Source organism: Macrobrachium rosenbergii, chromosome 10 (assembly GCF_040412425.1).
Source record: "Macrobrachium rosenbergii isolate ZJJX-2024 chromosome 10, ASM4041242v1, whole genome shotgun sequence".
Lineage (NCBI taxonomy): Eukaryota > Metazoa > Arthropoda > Malacostraca > Decapoda > Palaemonidae > Macrobrachium > Macrobrachium rosenbergii.
The window spans coordinates 2,091,854-2,117,364 of record NC_089750.1 but is presented as its reverse complement, the minus strand read 5'-3'; the positions used below and the strand labels follow the sequence as shown (position 1 = coordinate 2,117,364).

Sequence of the window (25,511 nt, the reverse complement as noted above, 5' to 3'; positions counted from 1 at the left end):
ATAGAAAGTATAATAACAGAAACTGTGAGAAATAATGAATGCAATTAAAACTTCACAACGAAGCAAAATTGGCAGATAAAAAAGAAAAATAGATTTCACTGGAAGGAAAGGATTAGGATGGTTAAAAGGATAATAGGAATCTCTGAACACTTTATATATATATATATATATATATATATATATATATATATATATATATATATATATATATAGAGAGAGAGAGAGAGAGAGAGAGAGAGAGAGAGAGAGAGAGAGAGAGAGATTTTGCCTATTAACCATATTCTTTTTAGACGAGTATGAAAGAAAACGAAAACTTCAGCCCAGAAGGAGGGGGAAACTCTGACATTTTACGCATTGCCTCCTTAAGCTAAATATTCCCACTCCTGACCATTGCATAACACGCAAACGCACCTTCTATGAATCTTCTACATATTTTGAACCAGTTTCCATGAAATTTACCTCGTAAAGCAATTATGTAGGTGGAAAGTTAATGGCTACCTAGTTTACGATGACTAAAGTGTGAAAAATTGCTCTTAGGCCTATGTAAGCTTATGTGCAATATATAGTTAATGCAATGTATAAAAACTCTTAACTGCAGTCTATTTCATTTATATTTTGATATGTATTCAAGTAATTAATCATCATCATACTTTTACAGCAGGCCTAATGAAAGTTAGTGAAATTCGTGGAAAATGTCAACACCATGGAAGGTATTTCAGGATAAAATTAATTTTTATTGGAAATTATGCACATTAACATTTTTGCAAGGCAGCTTAATCTTGAGTGGAAAATCACATATATTATCATGCTCTTTAATACAAGAATAGATTTACATTAATAAAATGACAGCGGGACCTGTTCCTTGAGGTATTGACTCATTCCTGAAAGAAGAGCTCAGAAAAGTTTGCCAGGTGCGTACTCAGACCACCAGGGGATCTGCCCTCACCTGTCTTAACTCTTAACTCATTTTCACTTCAAGTTAGACAGTGACACGTAATATATGGTGAGTGTTATTAGTGTTTATCTTTATATTATTTTCCTCCATTAATATCGACCTTTTAGGTTATGGTAGTTGAATTTTTCTCTAGTTACAATTAATAATCAGGTATATAGCAGTTTAGTTTGCTTTTAGTATCCCAAATGGTAGTTTTTTTTTTTTTGTAAGGAAAATGAGGACACCTTGCATGCAAGGCTTGAGTTAGTGGATAATTCTGCACTAAAATGGAACACTGCAGTATCTGCAAAGATACAAAACTGAGAAAAATGGTAGATACTCCCTTGCCTTACTACTGAATTTGCAGATACTACAAATTGGACCCCCTAAATATTCGTGGAAAGCATCGAAGAATCATTCTGAAACTGCAGTAAGTTGTGTATTAGTGTTTCCCGAGCCCAGTAGGTGGCATATCTCAGTTTCGAAAACTTTGCAGATTTCTGCAGTTCTCCATTTTGGGGCAGAATTACTTTGGTAGGTTAATCTGGCGTAGTAAATGTGCCATAGGTCAAGAACCTTCATATAAAACTTGGTCGTTCTACAGAAAAGCTAAGCTGGACTCCGTGTTTAGTACCATCCCCTCGGGGATGAACGTAAAAACTCAGACCAGTAAATTTCTCAAATTATCTCTGTAAATCTCACAGTTTAACTGGCCTGTGCTGCCTTATAGACACCTTTCTATAATGTTCGGTCAAAATATTTTATTGATAAACGATATTTCTGTGCGGAGCTCCTCTGTTTAATTGCTTAAAACAGTTTTAAATAAAGTTTTATGTTTAAACTTGGTAAGATAGCCTGTATATAAGTTTCTCTCAATGTTTTATATGTGTTCCACACGTTGTGTATTAGCTAGAGCTATATTATACATTTTTTAGGACTGGATTCAAGGACTTAGGCTTGAGAAGCCAAGCACTGGGGTATCTTCAACTATTAAGTTCTATAGAAATTAAAAGAGTGTGTTGGAGTCGTTGGACAGCACGATAGAGAGACCTGGAAAATAGATAAAGCACAAGTATCTAAAGATAAATCTGAGAGAAACACCCATAGTTGCACTTAAAAGAAACAGAGAGGTTGGTCAGCAAGATTGAAGAAATGGAGGTAGAGTAAAATGCTAAAAAGTGGATGCATTTAAGGGTCGAAAGGATGTTGCAAATAGGCCACCTTTTAGTAATTCCTACAGTGCACCACATGCAGTCCACAGACAGCAGTTCTTTTCTAACAGGCTTTGCAATCAATATAATTTTGGGAACATGACAGTTTTGTGATTCATGCTTGTCTGGATGCTTGGGCGAGGTTCAAGTTCAATGGCTATCCCGTTTTTGGTATTACTACAATATCAGTACTTTAATTTCTTGCCATATACAAGAACCATTTTGTATTTTATGCATTTCTGACCCTTATTGTTTGTGCAATCCTTTTTAATTTCTGTTTCTCCAGCCCACTGTGTGTAACAACTGGGGGAGGGGGTGATCCCAGTGGGAAACCAGGGATTTTTAGATTGGGTTATACCAAAATCATGTGAAGTACATAACTAGGAATGATCTGAAATGCATAAACAAGATAAACAATCAGAAAATTGCATAGATTTATGTGCTGTACTTATAAGAATGTACGAATAAAACCAATTTCTAATGCATTCTTTAAGCTCAAGTAATCAGTACATGGTTCTTATCCATAATGAAACTTTATAAAAAACACATTACAAAGAGTAAAGCCATCACAAGGCCAATCAGCTAAATACAGGGGTGCATCATAACCTTACCTTCCCTAACATACCCTAACCTTGGGTACCAGACCCTACCTGACCTAGAAGGCTACAAAATCATAAAAACAAAATAGCAGAAATTCCATCCAACCTGACCTTCCAAACCAGGCTCCATTTGGTAAGGGGGCACCCTTAATCTCCCCCTTAACATTGCACGTAGTTCATTCCTTGACTGAATGTGAGGGGTAGCCTACAGTTAAAAGGCACACACATTTGTTCCCTTTGCTCCAGTCCCAGTAACTGACTGCAGGTAACCGAATTTTGTACGTGAAGGAGAAGCGTTCATCTGTGTAAGGGGTTACTTCCAGATGGATAAAGTAATTTTACAAATTTACATTGCATAAAAATATATCAATTCACCATTGTCACTCTATACAAACAAGACAGCCAGTGCTAAAATGGATATTAGTAACACCCGAACTTAACAGACATCAACTTAATGGACTTATCTACTTCCCAGCTACGTTGTTTTCGTTATTTTTCGCTTAGCTGCCATTTCGGTGTTATGCAGTTTTTAATAAATCTCTTTAACTTTAATTTTAAGTGTAAAGTACAGGTTGATTTAGATTAGGAACTATGTGAAATTGCTGTTACCTGTAAGATATCTAGGAAATATTCAAGAACAGGCTATTATATAGGGTCTTTCTTATTACAAAACCAGATTCCCAGAGTATCTGTTAAGCTGAGGTGCTACTGTAGTAGGTGAGGGAAAATTAGGTAGCAATAGGTAGCCCTGGAACTTCACCAAGACAAGTTTTGAAGCTTTTATAGGAAAAAATGTTGCATAACAGAAAAACGAAAGATATCTAAAATGCACATGAGTATAGTGCATGCACTACAAATGACTCGTGCTTGCAAAACGTCACATATCCAAGAAATGATGAAACACTTTCAAAACAAAACTGTGAACTTACAATACAATGCAGGCCCACATTTGATTATAGGTAAATACATTAACTTCTTATTCACTTGGCCTAGGTATTCCTTCTGGAATAAACTCCAAATTAACCATCATTTTACCATTTCCGACATTGAGTCCTGTATTGTGAGGACTTGAAGTGTCAAGTTGATACCTTCTGTTTACATTAATCTTTTATTTTTGCCCCGAATTTGGGGGAACAATTGTTGCATTATAGTATTTGGCTATGGCGTGGCTGATTAATCTCTAATCCAATACCAAAAGGCGTATATTTTTCCCAGACACTTCTCTTTTGATCTGAGCCAGTTTTGCCATTGTTGTTGGCGCCTTTCACACATTTTTGTTGATCCCCACCAAAAAACCTTGCTTTCCCCACTTCATGGTCCGTGATTGTTAAAGGTATGGGTAGGGGGCGGACAAAAATTTGTGGTATGCTCCAAAGAGTGATGGTCAAAAACACAATCCATAAAATGAGCAGTTGGGGAAAATATATGCTCAGATGTTTTTGGTTTGAAATTAATTTGTTGTTAAAGGAGCAAAAATATATATATAAAAAGACATGTTTTCCACTAGTTTAGTTTTGCACCAAGGTTAGCCTTCGAAAGTTTTGATAAGAATAAAATAATCTTACAATTTCTCTGAGATCTTTGTAAATCCTTGCCTTGAGAGGTTCTTTATACATGCTAAATTTCCCATAACTTTAACTGAATGTGACAAACCTCAATCAGGTGGAGGTATTATTGTCCAGAAACAGTGGAAAAGCACTTAGAAACTTATAAGCCATCTCTGTAATGGTAGTGTTACTCGTACCTTTAACAGTTGTGGTAAAGTCAGGATTTTTGGTAGGGAGAGACAAAACCAGGTGATTGTCACCAATGGTAATGGTAAAATATGTTCACACGCACGACGGATAGTGGGATAAATAAATACTTTATATTTTTCATTTCTAGATAATGTTGAGAAAACGCAGATTAAAATGAATACGTCTTAACCTAACCTAATCCAACCAAAGTTGTAGCATCCTCCCTGACTGGGACCTTTGCCTACCCTGGCCTTTCTCCTAACCAACCTTAAAGTGATTGCTTGCTTTAGTTTCTGAGGATGAAGGTTGTGCCTAATCACTACTGGGAAAATGCTCCTGCGTTTTTGTAAAGTTCAAATGGTTAACAGTGTATTGGTCATTCTTTACTAACCAACCATCTGTAGCCTTTACACTTGATGCAGAATAATATATCCCCTGCCTTGATAAATGTCTTTATCAAGGGTACAACAATAGCCGCATTATTGAGTTGGTCTATCAAGGGTACTGAAAACATTGACACCTGTTGTCTGTCACATGACACTCACATGCCAAACACGGCTTGGATTTGTCTACTGACTTAATGATGCCCAGTCCGCTGGTAGCCAGTAGGCCTAGGCCCTCAAAGTAATTTTCTGTTATTTCAGAATGGCAAGACCTCCACTTGATCAAAGTTTGTTGTATTCAGTGCAGGTTCTGGGTTATATTGTCTATTAAGGAATTGTGAAGTAAAAGATTCATGGAAGGTCTTGAAAAAATGGTTCATTTTGAAACTCTGCAAGTGAAAAGCGGAGGAGTGTCTGACCATAAGTATTGACTTTGAAACTTAATGTTTTCACTGGGTAAGATGGGTAGAGAAAATTATGAGCATGCAGAAGAAAGACATAAAATATCCCTTGTGTGAACAATATTCAGGCAAGTGGAAACATTGGAAACATTTTTACCTTTTCCTACATTAACCAGTGTTTTTCTCAGTGATAGATAACTTGACATATATATTCCATCTTGAAAAAATGCTGCAATTACTATCCTCTGTCCATTAATGCTATTTTATGCCATTATGGGGAGAAATTTATCAAACATCCACTGGCCTAGTACTTACAGTGAGTGTTCTTTTTGACTTTGTTCTTACAGATTAATTGGAATCAATATTAGCACTCAAAGAAGGTTGCATAGTTAATTTTTGTCCAGTCACAGAAATGGAGAGAGAGTAGTTATTTGCAGTTCCTTTCCTCGCTGGTTGGGAGAATCTCCTTGTGGGCAAACTATCATAAATATCCAACAGTCAGAAGGAATCAGCCATGTCTAGGTCTTTTAGCTCCAGTTTATTCAAGAATAAGATCTTGAAGATATTTTGGTGGGAAAGCTGTTGGGTGGGAATTTGTACATCCTCCCGTCTTTAGTGGAAGGTCGCAAGAGAACTGGGGCCACTAAAGTGAAGGTTTATTTGGCAGACATTGAGGTTTATAGTGTTGTACCAGTTTCTTTACAGAACTGGTGATCTTATTTTGTATTTACTGTTGTTGCAAAGTACAGTACTGCTTTATAATATCTTTTTTATCATCCCATTTCTGATATAGGCATAACTGGTGGCAATTAGGACAAGGAAATCCCATTGATCATTTCACATACTGCAGTCTCCTCATTTCCTTCAGGGTACTACAGGTATTTGAAACTCTTCAAGGCTTACAAGGTATGTGAACAAAACTTTTTTTTTTAATTTGATAAGATGCTTTGCAGAGTAAATGCTTTTAACTAATGCAATCTCCTTAGGATATAATTTTCTCTCTGTGATGTTCATTAACCTCTTAAATGTCTATGAAAAAACTGTTACATGCTGTAGCTTAATCCAAAATATTTCTAATTTATTCCAGACACTTTTCAGTCAGGAATTTCAGTATATTAACAAAAAATTTGAAAACATTCAAATGAAGTTGTGTTAATTTGCATCATATTAACAAAGAAAAAATTGAAAACATGGTAAATGAGAATGTTTTTAGTTAGAAGTGAATTCCATCAAGGTTTTCTCCCTGGCAATTTTTTTTTTTTTTCCACTGTTGGATATGAAGATAACATCCTGTTTTTTAGCTTGGTTAATCATGTTACTTAATACATATATAAAAGAATTTTCATAGTGCATGTCACAGAACTGTGTTCATACAGTGGAAAGAAACATGTTTTAAATGTGAATTATATTTAGCAGCTAGAGCACCGAATGTCGAAATGTTCTTGTAGAGGTTTTTTCTCCCTGGCAACTTTTCATGCCACTCGGGATAGTCATAATCCATTCTTTTCTGTGTGGATATGTTGGTGGCTGATAGTACCCTATTAGTTAAATGGTTTATTAGCATAATTTTTCCCCTTCAGAGTCAGTCGCTAATATTCTTGAGACTGTTTTGCTGTTTAGTGAAGAAGAGGCTAGAGCTGTTATTAACACTACTTAACGCTTATTAATGTAATCCTCTTGAAGATTTATGGATAGGCCTATGCATCATTAGGCTTGGCTAGCTAGTGTGTGTGTGTGTGTGTGGAGTTCTAGTATTGTAAGTGGTTTACCTATGCTGATTATCCAGTGTCTTATCTGGTTGCTTGTAAGCAGTATATATGAGTGTATTTAGTACCAGTTTTCTTGCCACATTTTAAAAGTAGAGTTGGTCATTTATGCAATATCTTTTCTGGTTGCAGTGTGAATGGTTTATGCTGTTTTATACAGTGCCTTTTTCCAGCTGTGTTGAAGTGGTGCATGCTGTTTAAGCAGTACTTTTTTTCTGGTACAGTATTGGTTACGCAGTTTGTGAGTTGTGCATATTGATCTTGCAATTTTTTTGGCAGTATTGCAAGTGGTTTCTATCGTTTATACCGTGCCTTTTTGTGCATGTATTATAAGATGTATACCATATGCCATTCATGCAGTGCTTAATAACACCAAGTACTTCTTTTGATTGTGATCATCCTTATTTGCCCATTTTATGCTGGTATAGTGGTTAGTGTCATGGCATGCCACTCAAATGTCGCGGGTTCGCGTCTCCCCTTTGGTGATGAAAAATCATTGGCTCTGCATCATGATCAGTTACTGTGCAGTGTGGGGTCTGAGGTGGGAGGTTGAAACCAGCATTCTTTGGAAGCTTGAATTGCAAGTCAATGGCCCCTTTGATGTGCTTGTTCCATGTGAATAGGTTTCATCTACTGAAACAATAATAATAAAAATAATAATAATAATAATTCTGTAATTATTTTTTGGTAACAATACCTGTATAACATTTGCCTAGGTATTGATAGTAATCCTGCAGAAAGGTCAGGGTTTCAAGTGTTGCAGGTCCTCATTCTGTTATTACCCAGTGCAGGAAAAATAATTAAAAAATTAGTATTTGTTTTGAATGCTTTTCTCATTAAGAGGTGCCCTAGGGTGTGAGTTCTGGAGGATATTCTTGGACAGGAAGAGGAGTAATAAGCCTAGTTTAGGCACTTTTGATCTCTTTGGTTTAGTGTAGAAATCTGGGTCAATACCTGGTGCTTGATCCCATTTTCTCTGAGGTCAGGATAACCTTTTTGCCATTAAGTGCCCTAGGTATCCTTCATCAGAATGAATTAGGAACCTGATTGATCCTAATTTTGATATCACTGAGAAAAAAAACACATTGTATGAAAGCTACATGGTTCCCTCCCTGTCAGCGGACTTGGCCACAAGGGTTGTATTTTGACAAAGACTGAGGTGATGACCAGATACGTAACACTGGGCATAAAGTCGAATAGGGTTTGGCTGACTTATCCAATCAAGACAGAAGACAACCACATCCAGTGGACAGTTGCAAGAACAGAAACACTACTCGCACGGAGGATGTGCCCATAAAGAGTGATGATTGAGAAAGAAAACCATCTGAACTTTTCTCGTGAAACCGTGGTGCCTAGGATTATAACCCTAGGTACCATGTTTTTTATGACGGATGGATGTATGATATTTAGGCAAAGGCCCAGGCACTGGGGCCAAGAAGGCCATTCAGCGCCGTAATGAAGAGAAAATAAATTGTTAAAGTTACGAATTCATGAAGGAAATGATTAATAAATAAAATGAAGTGATGGGATGCCTATCAAGGATGATGATAGAGAAAGCAAGCCTTATACTAAGGTGCATAGAGTCTCGTAGATGATGATCTCATACGAGCTAGTCCAGAAAGGACAAAAAGGATGTCCAAAATGCCAGGAGATGAAGATACTTGCTTTCAGAGCAGGTTATCTCATTTGACCTAGCCTAAAATATTTTATCTAAATTTTTGGCCCAAATGTTTGTTTCAGTGTCTGGTAAAACTGTTATTCTTTCAGACCTCAACGCTTATTTAAAAGAACTTTTGCCATAGGTTGGATTCAGTGTCTGGTAATATATTTTTCCCAACTGTTATTTCTTCCGACCTGTCTCAAAGCAACTGCTTCAGTGTCTGGTATACCAACATAACACCACTCAGACCAGTCTAAAGAAGTTGGCTTCAGTGTCTGATGAAATTATCACCTTTGCCCTGCAAGACCTGATTGACATCCTGGTCTTGTTAAAATACCTTCTGTATGAGATTTAATAAAATGAAAATAATAGCAAAACATTGTGATGCAAAAGGTATTTCCTAAAGGTTAAATATTTCTATCATATAAAGTGAGAATAGCACAACATTGTCATAAAAAAGCATTAGAAAAAAAAATAAGGTTAACTATTACCATTTTTATTTTCAAGTTCATCTTTGTATAAAACTCTGTTTTGTACTGCTTTGGAAGTTGCTGACAAGGATCTTTGACAAATTCTTGGTCTCTGTTCACTGCAACAATGTTTGTATGTCAGCCATCCTGGAAAGATATAAGTAAACTTCAGCTGAAAAATGACAATGTACTAAATGTGTACTGTTGTAAATAGTTGTTCATATTAAATAAATGGTAATGGATTGTGAGCAAATACAGTATCTCGAAAGTTCATGTTTAGCCAATGCAACTAAATTTTGCATCCACTTTTCAAGCTTTGAATTGATAAATATCATAGTTTTGAGGAATGACAACTTCGTTTCCCAGATTATTTATTGTAGGTTGATACAATATTTTTGCAAAATGATTGATATATATAATCAATTACTAATTTCTTTTACTGAAGTTTGTAAATATTTACGAAACAATAATGATTTTCTGTTTTACAGGTTGAGCCCAAAGAAATGGGAGATGTCCTATAATTTCCGGTGGAAGGAAAGAAGGAAATTTGACTTGTGCTAAAGGCTTGTTTGAATAAGAGTCAGCTTGCACAACTGCCAAAATTAGGCCAGTGTGAAATACCTGACAATGGTGATAGCACTGGGGGGAAAATCAGTTAGTTACAAAAGTGTACATTTCTAACAGTCCTGCACCCTCAATTATGACGCCTAAACTTCTATGATGATACTAAACTTCAACAGCAACGACAAACCTACCCTTGAATGATGATACTAAACTTCAAACACAACGACAAACCTGCCCTTAACGCTCACTACTCCACTATATCTGCACGTTGACTTAGATCTTGGAGACACATCTTGAAGATAAAGTAACTGAAGTGGATGCTACAAATGTGCACAAATATTTCTTGCACTTTCCAAGTGCTTGAAGCCAAGTACATTACTCAAAGTTGAACATTACATTATGGAGAGGATGTTTAAAATCAACACGCTCCACACCAACTGAGCTAGTAATGAAAACAGGAAATATGTGTTCTTGAGAAGGTAAACCTTGAGGCACTGGAGAAAAGGCAAGATGAGGTACAAAACTGGTGTTTATAACAGAGTCAGACCTGCTCTGCCTGTCCAGAATTGAATCAATTGACAGAACTACCAAGTACTGAACTGATTAACCCAGCTCTACCAGCCTCAGTTTTGTTTCATGTTGACTAATTTAACTGAAGCTTTGAAGACAAGGTAAGGTGAGGAGGACATGAACCTAGTGTTTTAATTTGAACAATTTAACCCAGCTCTACCAAATCCTGAATAACAAGAAATCTGAAGGCTGAATTAACCAAGCCTGACAGCATCAATAACAACCATTTAGATTGAATTAACCAGCTTGGACATCAATCTTGCACTGATATAACCCAGGAGCTTGACCATCTAGACTTCTGCTGACTGAACTTGGCTCTATTCCTGGTTATGAAGTCTGAATAAGATTTGTGACTGAATAACTGTTCTTTACACCCAGCAGTGATAAGAACTCTCTACACCCAGCAGTGATGAGAATTGTCAAGAGAGACACCCAGCAGTGATGAGAATTGTCAAGACACACCCAGCAGTGATGAGAATTGTCAAGACACACCCAGCAGTGACGAGAATTGTCAAATAGCACCCAGCAGTGATAAGAACTGTCAAGAGACACACCCAGCAGTGATGAGAATTGTCAAGAGAGACACCCAGCAGCGGTGAGAATTGTCAAGAGAGAGACCCAGCAGCGGTGAGAATTGTCAAGAGACACCCAGCAGTGATGAGAATTGTCAAGAGACACACCCAGCAGTGATGAGAATTGTCAAGACACACACCCAGCAGTGATGAGAATTGTCAAGACACACACCCAGCAGTGATGAGAATTGTCAAGACACACACCCAGCAGTGATGAGAATTGTCAAGACACACACCCAGCAGTGATGAGAATTGTCAAGAGACACACCCAGCAGTGATGAGAATTGTCAAGAGACACACCCAGCAGTGATGAGAATTGTCAAGAGACACCCAGCAGTGATGAGAATTGTCAAGACACACCCAGCAGTGATGAGAATTGTCAAGACACACACCCAGCAGTGATGAGAATTGTCAAGACACACACCCAGCAGTGATGAGAATTGTCAAGACACACACCCAGCAGTGATGAGAATTGTCAAAACACACTCAGCAGTGAAGAGAATTGTCAAGAGAGACACCCAGCAGTGATGAGAATTGTCAAGAGAGACACCCAGCAGTCATGAGAATTGTCAAGAGACACACCCAGCAGTCATGAGAATTGTCAAGAGACACACCCAGCAGTCATGAGAATTGTCAAGAGACACACCCAGCACCGATGAGAATTGTCAAGAGACACACCCAGCACCGATGAGAATTGTCAAGAGAAGCACCCAGCAGTGATAAGAATTGTCAAGAGACGCACCCAGCAGCGATGAGAATTGTCAAGAGATGCACCCAGCAGCAATGAGAATTGTCAAGAGACGCACCCAGCAGCGATGAGAAGTGTCAAGAGATACATCCAGCAGTGATGAGAATTGTCAAGAGATAAGCTGAATATTCACAACCCAACTGTTCACTGGATTGCTCTGGAGTTTGCTAAGATATGCTGGATGCCAGTGGTATGCACTCTTGCACACAGAGAAACCAACAGTGAAAAGTCTGCCAAGGCAAGTTATCTTGTCACAGTCAAAAGAATTAGTTCCTTCTATACATGATGGATATCAATTGGTGTGTGCACAGTGATGTGCAGAGAAGCCCACTGAAGTTTGCCAAGTCACGCTGAGCAGAACGTGCTGTCGTAAGGGTAAAGAAGACAATGAAATTTAGCTGGTTGTTATGGTTACTCAGCAGTTAGGTTGACAGTCTTCTCCGTATCTTCATTAACACACATTCAACTACTTGGTAGCTATGGATTGTTGAGTGATTAGTCTTCATTAACAGACAAACTTCTGTGTTGTCACAGGTGTAGAGAAGCTAGTTCCTCCAATACATTCAACTGGTTATGTAATTATCGAGATGATCACCAAGACTTTCTGATTGATTGTTCTTCATTAACAGACCTTCAGCTGATTAATTATTCTTAATATAAAATAATGATCCTTCAACTTAATTCACTATCAACAAACTGGAAGAATCACTCCTGCACCGCTGGTTGTCATCATTATAAAGAGGTTGGAACGTTGATGGATTTCATGAAGACTGCCAAGTAATGCACAACTGACTGTACATGGTCATATATGTTGAGAAATAAACTTCAGTATTTCTTAAAATTCCCAGGTTGTAAGTTGTCACGTGTAGAAAGGTAATCACCTTCACCATTTCTTAAATACTGGGCTTGCCACTGTCGTCAAGAAGCTGGCACACTCCTAGGAAATTTAACTATTATCAAGAGAGCCTGCTAAGCCAGCTGTGCATTGTCGTCCATGCAGATGCCACGCCCCATCAATTCATCACACAACAAACGGCTGATCTAACTCCTTAACGTCTGAAATCTAATATCGTACTATAAGTACAAGTGGACAAGTAATCATCTCTTACACAAAATAATTGTCATGTTCCATAAAATAGGTTGAAATCTAATATCGTACTGTAAGTACAAGTGGACAAGTAATCTCTTACACAAAATAATTGTCATGTTCCATAAAATAGGTTGAAATCTAATATCGTACTGTAAGTACAAGTGGACAAGTAATCTCTTACACAAAACAATTGTCATGTTCCATAAAATAGGTTATGTTTCCTGATTCACTATATGAATATCACATTTACTTGTAGCTTGCTTCTGTGTGACTGTAAAATAAATAATCCAAACATAAGTATTTTATGTATATCCTAACAGCAAATTTTGTCTTAATACCTACTTCCAAATATTAAAATATGTTTGGCTGGCCTTTCAATCTATTTAAAATAGTTTCCCTTATCTAATGAAGAAGGCATGGTTGCCATCCTGTAAAGTGGCTTTTCCACAATATGACAAGGAGCACCTACGCCACTTCTCTATAATACTGTATATCCTCCCCACTAGTAATGCTGTCAGTTTTAAAAAGAACCAGAAAACAGAAATGGCCATAATGTGAAGATTTAAGTTCCATAAATATAAACCTAGCATTTTTCTTTTGCTCTACAATCCAACATAAAATGTTTTGTGTGTGATTGCTCATTAAGCCTAAGTAATTGGATTGTATTTTATGCATTCCAGTGCCTTGATTATTCTTTCTTTAAAGCATCGGCTGAACACCCTTATGGATAGTGTCAACAGACTATAAACCCAAGAAGGCTTCAAAGGGAAATCAGTCTGCAGAGAGAGACAAGTTAAGGAAACTATCACATTAAAATATGAGGGAATAGAAAAAACCGATACACCTAAATTAAGAAAATGTCAGGAGAGAACAAGAATGAATTTGTTCCTCACTTAAACACCTGGAGATCAGAAGATTCCACAACTGTGCTAGACAAACTATTTGACATTTTAGTTGTGGCCAACATGAACTCCTTACAAACTGTGAGTGTTCAACCTGATATACTAGAAAATTACATTACTTGCAGTAGTAGCCTGCCTAGACTTGTAAGCAAACACAGCTATGTCAGGTTAAGGATGTAGAGGATGTTTAGTCACTAGTGCATTTAATGCAACAAATATAATGAGCTCACTTTATGTCAACAATAAGAGCTGGAAAATTAACTTGACTGATGACACAACTCTGCCCTAGAGTTTGAGTTGTGAGTCAGCACCAGAAGACCACACTGGAGAACAGTACTCCAAACAAGGAAGAAGGTGGAAGAAAAAAGTTAAAACACTTTGATGAAACAGCCTCATCTTCTCCACAAGGAAAAAGTTAAAACGCTTGATAAAACACCTTAAAATGCTCGATAAAACAGCTTATCTTCTCCACAAGGAAAAAGTTAAAATACTTGATAAAACACCTTAAAATGCTCGATAAAACAGCTTATCATCTCCACAAGGAAAAAGTTAAAACGCTTGATAAAACAGCTTATCTTCTCCACAAGGAAAAAGTTAAAACGCTTGATAAAACAGCTTATCTTCTCCACAAGGAAAAAGTTAAAACGCTTGATAAAACAGCTTAAAATGCTCGATAAAACAGCTTATCTCCACAAGGAAAAAGTTAAAACGCTCGATAAAACAGCTTCATCTCTCCCACAAGGAAAATGGATAATCATCTCTCCCACAAGGAAAATGGAAAGTTAAAACACTTTGATAAAACAGCTTCATCTTCTCCATGGAAAAATAAAGTTAAAAAAACTGATAAAATACCTTTAACCTGAAACATTCTAAAACATTTCAGCAAGACACCAACTTTTTGAGAAACAGAGGAAGCAATATTATGTCAAGTATATGCTTCTCAAAAGTCAACTTCTTCAAAACAAACCATTAGGTCATGCTATCAAGAAATCTATTGACTAAAGCAGTCAGGTTAAACTAAATAATAAAATCTTTCAGTTGAGATATGTAACAAAGATGTAGCAAATAAAGCTGGGGACAATTACAAAGAATTGGGAAGGTCTACAAAATGACAAAGGGTAAGAATGATATCTTCAACAATGATGGGATTCAGGAAATGAAGAAAAAGCATCTAAAGTTGAATTAAATAGATGCCTGACATTTAATAAAAGAAAACCTGAAAAAACAAAACACAAACGCTGTTGACAGCAACGGCCTTTCATCAGGTGTCTCAAATTTTGTCACATTCTGTGATTGTGAATTCAGCCTTGCAAATCTTTTATGGCTGTAATGCAAGATCATCATTCTCTCAAACAAGCGGCGCAGGAAAAGCAGTTTCCTAGATTAAAGACGCCAACACCTTTCTTGCCTAAAGTAAGGGTTGATGCAAGGGCAATACTGCAGAAGCTTATAGTGTTATGGCCCGCCAAGACGACAGTGACAAGAGCACATACCAGCACTGGTCTGGTCCAGCAGGGCAAGAGCATGTGTTAGCGACATGGAGAATATCCCCATGGGGGAATAAGTCTCACCCATCAATATGCACATATTCTGTTGCTTAGAAAAGCTGTTCAACACTTGACTATCTTCCTTCTACATAAAGTTAAATTTATGTTAAATATATTTTTGTCATCTGTATAGAAACATTATCTCAGATCTACAAGAAATCTACACAAAATAAGAACAAAACACCACATGATGTTTTCTAATAACTGCTACGATACTTACATTTCTTCTGTTGCCTTTTTAAAGCTTTTTTTTGTCGACCTAACTTTACTAGAAACAGAGTGTTTATTTTGATGAGATGCAGCAAGAACTTCCTCTAACGATGGAAATGGTGATGTCTCCAACCATCAGCTGTTTTCTCTCTTTTCTTTCCATCCTTGGCTTCTTTTCACATGCCCTAATCAACTGCTGTAAAATCAAATAAATTTTTAAAAAATATTCACGATATACATTACCTTGAGTATCATGTTTAATAAAAGCAAAAAATTTATCAGTTAATTTCAATGTTTCTGTTACACAAGTCTTCAAACTGCCAGTGTAACAGTGAACCCAACATCCAAACTTAAGTAACGCCTAGTGATACTTGGTATTAACACAGTTTCATTAATGGAAGCCACCAACTTGCACCAGTGGGGACATCCAGTATGTGGAATCAGAGGACAAAACAAAATACATTGCACGTCACCTTATGGGATAATGCACACACAATGCAAAATTCTTCAGGCACTAAATCTACCTGCTTTCAGAAGCAAAATCCACCACTTTTGGGAATGAGTCGACCTTCTTAAAGGTGCCAACCCACCTCATGCGTTGTATGTAAACTGGACAATACATGCCTGGCTGACATCTTAGGCTTTCTTGAAATATCAAAGTTCACATAAGCTCAGGTTTACTATCCAAGGCAAAAAGTGACTAACTTTAAATTACCAGCTGAAAACCCTTATGAAGTGTCAACAGACTTTCAAAACCCATGAGGGCACCACAGGAAAATTGGCCTGCAGAGAAAAAATGTATAGGAAAAGGTGATAGATCAATAAATTGTAAAAAATTAATAAATAAATAAAGGTTATACAAAACACAACTGATATAACTGAATTCAGATGCCAGCAGAAAGCAGGAATGAATTTGCAACACCACAGACCTCTTGCAATTACAATACTATATTTGGATGACATTCTGGTTATGCAAAGGACCAGATAATTTGTTTTCATCCCATAGATACTACCCTACCCAGAGTAATTTCTGTTGATTATAAGAACAGAGAGTAATTTCTGTTGATTACAAGAACAGAGTACCTGGAAACTGGTCTACAATGGACATCCAAAAAAACAATATCCACAAAAACTGAATGTGAAATGCTGCTCTGATGAGGACAAAGCCAGTTTCCTGAGGTAAGTAGTCAATTCAGGAATCATAAGGTGATTATGACAAGGTTTCTGTAATGGTCCATGTTTTCAAAATGAAAAGACATCAAGTTAACGTTCTTCCATTGCAGCTCCACGCATTGCTAATTGTTGCAGAAAAATCATACAAAGGAAGCAACTGCATTTACCTGACAGTTATTGGTTGCTTATATCTGACATCCTAACAAGGTCTCTCTTCAGAGATTCTACAGAATTACCAGTAACAGCTTTAGTACTCAAAGACGCACCAAGTTTATCAAGCTATTCTGGCATGGAACATCACAAATCAAAGGGATACAACCTCAGATAGCACGCACTGAACCTTCAATTTGCCAATTGTACCCTGCATATATTTATTACTGCACAAAAACTGATCTGTGAATTTATGTAAAAAAACTCACTGTACAATGATGATTCATGACTTGTACTAATTCTTAAAAAAACAAACAAAAACAGCCTCTGATAAGCAGTGCAAGCTTCCACAGAATCAAATTCCAAAATTACCTGAAAATGAATACATCTACTGTATAGGCACAACAATTACAAATCAATGTTTGTACCACTGAGGCAATACTCTTAAAACATAACAATACATCCTTTCTGAAACTTACAAATACCAACATTCATACCACTGGCTAGAGAACAGTGCCACAGATATAAGAGGACAAAAGATCTCCGGTAGCTACTGGGCATTATGACAGCAGGGCCCCTAAAGCTGAATGAAGTTGCCTTTCTGTATATGGACCTTAATCTGTAACCTTGTTTGTAAGCCAAGGTCTGCATGTGGTGTGGCTGATTTTAGGACAACCACATTCCAACTTTTTAATGTATACCAGTTTTGTTCTTTAATAAATTTTGTTTTGGAAACCTATTGCTATTTTTCCCCTTATTTACATGCATGAACTTACTTTTCTTTGGTCCTTTTACAGCCTTTATTTATATACTCTGCAATATGAGTACTGTATAAAAACTCAAGCAAAAGCACTAAGGATTATAGTGACAGTTCATTAACAGTAAATATCTGGAGGTTAGGCAGTTATATCCTCAAAAAATTATGTAAATGCTACCATTATCTAGAAAGAAACCCCTTTAACAGAAAGTTTCATTCCTGTAACAGATGTGTTTTTTTATGTTATTCAAGACAAAGCTTATTGTACAATGACACCAATACAGCACTGTGAAATACCAAGGAACCTTAAATAACATATTGCACTGAGACACAGAGTTCAATTTCAAGACCACTTACTTATCCACCCTAGATTTTGTTGAAGAAGATCCTTCATTTCACATTAGATAGGAGCAAATATTTACACAAGGAGTTGCAAAACCTGTACTGTGAAAAATAGGACCTTTCTTCCATGACCAATATAAGTAATAACTGACTTGCTAATAGTAATTGATGAGCTGATCAGAATATATCAAAACATACTACAAGTACTGCAGAGGGTGCTGGGAGAGCAGTTGCACAGACTGTTCAATTCAAAAATGGTCAGTTTAACTTTGGACCAGGAATATCAATAAAAGAGCAATCTTTGTACTGAGGCAACTACAGTCCAGTACCATGCAAAAATAATAAAAAGTTGTACCACAAACAACTGTGGATCTTGAGAAGGCATTTGACAGAGTACCATGAAACAGTTATATGGGCATCATGAAAGTAAAAGGTACCAGAAAGAAATCACTCTAAACTAGGAGCTCTGCTATACCATAACACAAGTGCGAAAATGGTGGCAGGCATATCAAGAAATTGAGACCAGAAGTGCAAACCATAGTCATCTTGTGCTCCCCTGCAAGAATTTGTGTGCTCATAAGTGTTGTTTCATAATTATACAAACCCATTTCGTATGCAAACACCAGTCAACAGCTGCTCAACATGGGAGTACAAGTTTGAATTACCATTTTTAAAACCTATGAACACTAGACATTTTGCCTGATACACCAAATTTTCCTAGGCAGTGCAGTTTTTATGCCATGACCCCATAGGATAGGGTGAAATGACGTTTTCATAATTCACTGTACTTGTGTGAACATTTCATTTAACATGTAATATGGTATCTTCTTATTTCCATTTTGAAAAGAAACTAACACACTAAGATTTCAACATCTTAACACTAAGCTTGACACTTCTGTTCACTGTCCTCTAAGAACCCTGTGCCTGTATATAACCCAGGTACAAATGATGAAACAGGTAGTGGGTGTACACTAAGAATATTAAAATTATCAAACTGAAACTTATCGAGAGGCCCTGAGAGTTCCTATATGCAGAAGGCATTGTTTTAACAGAAGACTCAAAAGAACATTAGCTTGTCTTGGAAATGTGTAAGTGATAAAAAATGGAATGGAGAGTGGTAGACTAGAAATCTTTGTAAGCAGAAGCAAGTTGATGATGACCAGAAAGAGGAAGAGGAAAAAGAGAAAGCAGGAAAAATCCAGTGAGAAAATTGTCATTGGTAGAAGTACTGTTCAGTGAAGAAAAAATACTATGCCTTGAAAAAAAGTTTCTCAGGATTGCAAAATACAATTCCCTTCCCTAACTGGCTATCCATTTTATTTAGCTCCAACTCGTTCTAACCTTCATCCATGTGTCTTAAAAAATGTGATTCCTTTGTCTCATTTAACTACTCTGTGCTAATGATACATCCTGAACAGTGAGATATACTCCAGCTTCATAGATAGCATGATTGTTGATAAAATGGGAGAAAATAAATACCTTTGTAAAGACACTGCATCTGTCATTTCTACCTCAAGCTGAAGCTGTTGCCCACTTGAAGCTTGAATGGTTGGCCGTGATTCCTCCTCATTTTTCTCCTTGAGAGTGGCATGGTAGTTCTGGCAAATTCTCTTAATTTTCCCCATGACTGGAATACCTCTTCAGTCAATCAAACTACACCTGCAAAAAGTGTCACAGTTCAATGCAAGAGAATACAACTATGCATTCATAAGAAAGAAAAATCTATACATGAAAAAAAAAAAAAAAAAAAAAAATTCAATGGCACAAAAATGCAGGAGGATGAAATGGAACTTCCAAACCTCTTGGACTAACATGGTGTATTAATACAAAATTAATATTTCACAATATTCAAACCAAAGTTTCATAGGTACCTAGCAAAAAATTCCCAAAGGAAATATGAATAGAAAGGTTATTCATGAAAACACATAACCTCAAATGAGACCTCCAGACTTTGCAGAGAAAAACTACTTAACTACAAAATCAACTCTCATACTATGTATATCATACCCTTACACTGGTCTTCATTCATATAGCTGACACTGATAAAAAAATTAATTCTATTATGCTTGAGAACTACCAATTAACCCAACAACTTGGGCAAATAGGAAGAGTAAGACTGAGAGGGTTGCTGAATTTTACAATACAGTATTATTCAATAAGGAAGTGCAGAGATTTTAGCAGTTATAAACTTACAAAATACCATTCACATGACAAGTTGTCACAGCTTACATAAATGCCTATGTATTACTAGTACAGTACAACATTAGACTGAGCTGGTCTTATGCCAGCATGTGCTTTTGATCCTGAAGAAACTCAGCGATTGCATGAAAGGCATCACCTATATTTAGGGTAGGTCGAGATCTCCCAGTCAAGGTAGAAATGGCAACTGAGGTGAGGTAACATGACTATAGGTTAGGGAAGCCAGAATGACAATGCCTCTAAATCAAATAGGATTGGATGATGAGTCCTAGATGAGGTTGGTTAAGGCATTAGGTCAGGATATACCAGTGTTAATACGGCATCAAGTTGATTGGCTATAAGGTTAATTCATACAACCTTGGGTGGGCTAAACCTGTTAAAACACAGTGTTTTATGATAGTTTTGAATGTGATGTTGAATTTGATATTTTCACAAATGCTAGACTAAGCTATTGCAACACCCCATACATCTAGCAAAAATGGGGGACCATAATGGAGAAACCAGGGTTTTGGGCAGGGGAGAATAAAAGTGAGGATGCACAACAACCTAACCTAGCATGCTTGCGCCTAGCCTGAATGGGTAGAGGCTTTGGCTCTGAAAATGGCCCAATCTAACCTGACCCTAAACCTGGAATCTCCTTTATCTTAGAAATAGGGAACTGCAACAGGATAAATCATCATTGGCATTGGAAATGAAAGTCAAATTCATCAAAAATTATAAAATAACTTGCTTAAAGATGAGAAATGCATTGGTAATTAGCTTTGGCTTTGATATAATTATCACACAATAAACAGTCAGAAAATTGGAAGACAACCTCCATAAAAGTCATGACACCTTTACTACACATTTGCACTAGTGACACGATAAAACATTATATTAAAAGAAATATACTACACTACTATATTTTAGAAAACATGACTTCATCTTTGGCCATGAGCGATAGCATTAAGACCTCACAAACTATATGCCTTGGTACAGACAGACAGGAATGCAATTACAAAATGGTGTCACAAGCAAAATATCCAAGTCAATCAAGGAAGAGTAGTTTGATGACAAACAGTATATACAATACAAGGCCACTCTGGGTGATGCATTACTCCATTCGAAAAATGGCATAAAGCAAAATTTCATTAGCATTCCAATTTCCTAAATTTTGAAGAAACAAATAAAAAAAATTTTCAAGCCAACAAATTTCTTCTCTAGTTCTTCTTCAAAGTGAAAGCAGTCCACAAACAGCTCTGTTGAATAGGTAGTTCTTACAACATACCCTTACATTGGGTATATATATCTCATCTTTACCTACTATAGGTTACAGGTTTTTAAATCAGATCCAACACATACATATGATTGATTCTGATCAGACATTTGTCTTTTTCTGACCAACTGGAACACTGTAATGCCTTCAAACGGCCATTTCAATTTCAACCATGAAGGAGAGAAAGGCCCTAAGAAATGTTGCATGCTGCAGTTTAATAATGTGTTAGCACTTCCATCCTTTGGAGAAAAAACACTTTCAAAATAAACAATTTTACATGACACAGAACCTCACTGGTATGTTACCAAAATGGTCCACCCATAAAGCAAGCTTTTATCCCTGTAAGCCTACTTCTGACAATCCAACTGCCTCGAAAACTGACTGGACAGTCTCTTATAAGTAGAAACAATTATGCTACAATCCCAATATTTCAGCTTCTGTGACTGTGAAGGCTAACTTACAATAAATGCCTGATAATTTCTCGGTCAAACAATTGAACAATATTTTTTTATGGCATCATATATTTTTTCCTCAATTGAGATAGCCAAGTAAATGATGATCTTAGCCTAAGGTAAAAGTTACGGATATATTAGCCGATGAATATTTTACCTTTTCAACTGTTTTTTCTACACTTTTAGGGGTTCTGATACTGGCGTTTTTGCATTTGTTTGTTGTCGGTAAAATGGAATTGTCCCTTTTGTGTTTAGTACTGGAATTATAAGTGGGGGTACAAAATACCTTAACAACTTATTGGTTGCTTTGTTTCAAGGGATCCATTAACTGATTTTGGAAACAGATGTATATACAAAAGTGCTCTGTCTTGACTGAAGATTCCGTATGGAAACTGCCCTTGTTGGATGGACTTCTTTGGGGTTAATTACAGGTTAATTACATTACAGTGCCACAGGTTTAATAGGTTTCTTCATGAACATTTAGTACAAAAAACCATAGAAAATTCAAGTTAGAAGGAAGTGGCCGCCGTGGAGCTGCTATATAGTTTTACCTAGCCTGAATTTCAGCTGTAATTGGGTTATATTTAAAATTTTCCTTCCCTATGTCCACTGGTTATAATTTCAAGCATTTACACAATTTTGAATTCTGAGAACATACTTTGTTAAGTCTCAACAATCATTTATAAATGTGCATAAGCCCCAAGCCTCTCTAAAAAAGGGTACCCATTATTTTATAAAATCAAATCATTTGCGGAAGAAATAAGGTCAGATTTTGAAAGTAGCACTTCATTTCGCTCTTTTGAAAATGTAAACATTTTTATGAATGTGAAATGACAAATTAAAATGAATAAATGGGACTAATTTGGCACAAATAATTGAACAATACCACCCCCTTTTTAGCTAATACGGCAAAATTGCCAAATAAATGAACATATATATATCTAGCGTTAGAATTGGTTTTTTGGATTTCTTAGTGCTCAATCATTTTATTATTTCAAGCATTTACATAAACCCAAAATGGGTTTTTGTTAAAAATGGCTGGCTAAGTCTTATTGGCAAATTATAAAATTCTCCTCAAAAAGGGGTTTCAGATCTCATATATAACACAATAATACACTATTTAACTATTCTTCCAATAAAATATTCAAAAGCTCCCAAACAGTTTGAGACCACACCAGATTTACCATCCTTGCTGGACTCCAGCTCCACAGTAGGATAGGTGTCAATGTCATAGTATTCAATGTCTAATTACGGATGTCATAGTATTCAATGTCTAATTACGGATTTGGTATTATTCAATGTCTAATTACGGATGTCATAGCATTCAATGTCTCATGCACGGATGTCATAAAAAGTATTCAATGTCTAAACACGGATGTCATAGATATTGAATGTTTCTAAAATCCCCATCCTCGGATGTCTAGTATTCATGTCTAATTACGGATGTCAGTAGTATTCAATGTCTAATTACGGATGTCATAGTATTCAATGCATTCTGGTTACTGATGTCATAGTATTCAATGTCTAATTACGGATGTCACAGTATTCAATGTCTAATTCACGGATGTCAAAGTATTCAATGTCAGACATTTTCGGATGTCACAGTATTCAGTCTGTCTAATTACGTGATGTCAGTCTATTCAATCTTCTAAATTACGGATGTCATAGTATTCAATGTCTAATTTCTTTGAAAATGGATGTCATGCATTGAGTATTCAATGTCTAGTGTTACCTGGATGTCATAGTATTCAATTTCTAATTGACGGATGTCATAGTATTCAATGTTAATGACGGATGTCACAGTATTCATCACCATCTATCATTTTCTGATGTCATAGTATTCAATGTAGATGAGCCATTACGGATGTCTGGATATAACCCAATGTCTAATGTCCATCCGGATGTCATAATTGTTTTCAATGTTATAACACGGATGTCACAGTATTCAATGTCTCATTACGGATGTCATAGTATTCAATGTCTCATTACGGATGTCACAAGTATTCAATAAATCTAATTACGGAGGGATGTTAGAGTATTCAATGTCTAATTACGGATGTCATAGTATTTTCATTTTATGTCATTAATTACTGTTTTGATGTCACAGTATTCAATGTCTAACCCCGGATTCATAGTATTCAATGTCTGGATTACGGATGTCATAGTATTCAAAAACAACTCATTTACGGATGTCATTAGTATCACATGTCTAATTCAGGATGTCAAAGTATTCAATGTCATAATTACGGAAAAATGTTGGAACTAGTATTCAATGTCTAATTTGGATGTCAAAAAGTATTCAAATGTCTAATTTGGATGTCACAGTATTCAAATGTCGTTAATTACGGATGTCATAGTATTCAATGTCTATTTTACGGATGTCATAGTATTCAATGTCTAATTACGGATGTCACAGTATTTTGATGTCTAATTACGGATGTCTTCAGTATTCAATGTCTAATTACGGATGTCATAGTATTCAATGTCTCATTACGGATGTCACAGTATTCAATGTCTAATTACGGATGTCATAGTATTCAATGTCTCATTACGGATGTCACAGTATTCAATGTCTAATTACGGATGTCATAGTATTCAATGTCTAATTACGGATGTCATAGTATTCAATGTCTAATTACGGGTTTGTGGGGAACAAAAACAATTTCAAGATGTACGAAAAGTTTGAGGTGGAAACAATTGGAATAAATTCAAAAACCTAGAAAGGAATACGTTAAACGTTTTGGGCTGGTTCCCTTTCTGGTTACATCCTAGGCTGCAAACATATCACACGGCTGCTTCGATAAAACATAGAATTATTGCAACCGATCTGGTAAGCGTGAAGAAAAGCTTTACGATATTCACGTGGACTGAGACGGACTTAAAGGTCAGACATATTTGGAGGAGGAAACATCCTAACCTTACAAGGGTCAGAGTCACATTTCCACGTGGGCAGCAATACTTCATACAACAATTTATCAACCTTCCTTTTCACACTTCAAATTTCTTATAAAATAATTTGTACTTTTCCAAAAATATACAAACCTGACCCCTTCAAGGGTGACGTACCTTCTAAGGGCACGGTTGGACCAGCACTGACATGACAGTAACGTGGACGTCCATGATGGTCGCATTGGTAGTGGAAGGATATGGTTCTTCACTGGACTTTCGGTCGCAAGATAGGATGAGTGGTCTACCTATTCAGCCTGTTTCTCATTAACTTATAAACACGGAGAGTCGAAAGCCAATAACCTGCCGTACACACAAAATAATAATTTAGATATTCTCACCATTAACTGTAACAGAAACATTCAGTTGGCAGTGTTGCCAAATATATCTCAGGAAAAAGTGCTACAACAACTATCGCTAAATTCAATCTTAAAAGCCTATAAAAATGGTTAATTCCTTTGTGCCTCCGTATTTATATATTCTAGATATACATACAGAAGTTATATACTGTATTTTAATAAATAAATATGATGCAATGTCTTTTCTTACATTTTATTTATATATATCTTGTGGAATGACGTTTAGCAGTTTTTTTTTTCTGCGCACTTTTGCATGAAGGTTGATACTTTTGAGAAGTTATAATATGTTACAGAAGTTTCTGACATTCTCTTTAGGTCATATCGTATGTGAAGTAATGCATTAGTGGTGTCTGTTTCATTTTATTTCTTTAGCTCTTAATCAGGTTCATCTGACTAAAAAGTCTTTCGGTTTTTGCACTAGAGCGTAGCAAATTTATGATGGTTAGAGCAACAGTAGGTAGCTCGTGGTGCATCTTTGTAACCTCCAACCTCGGCCCAAAATTTTATAGTGTATT

General features: G+C 36.4%; 2 long non-coding RNA genes across 2 annotated transcripts; one reads left to right on the top strand and one right to left on the bottom strand.

The window, feature by feature from the left end:
* Positions 1-843: 843 nt before the first annotated feature.
* On the top strand, positions 844-10,163 carry LOC136842405 (uncharacterized). The gene is made up of 3 exons (XR_010854202.1): positions 844-1,003; positions 6,058-6,170; positions 9,649-10,163. It is a non-coding gene; the product is annotated as an uncharacterized lncRNA (long non-coding RNA).
* Positions 9,171-25,002, bottom strand: LOC136842404 (uncharacterized). Its single transcript, XR_010854201.1, has 4 exons — positions 24,758-25,002; positions 19,265-19,444; positions 15,374-15,559; positions 9,171-9,307 (listed from the first exon to the last, which is right to left on the bottom strand). It is a non-coding gene; the product is annotated as an uncharacterized lncRNA (long non-coding RNA).
* Positions 25,003-25,511: the final 509 nt, after the last annotated feature.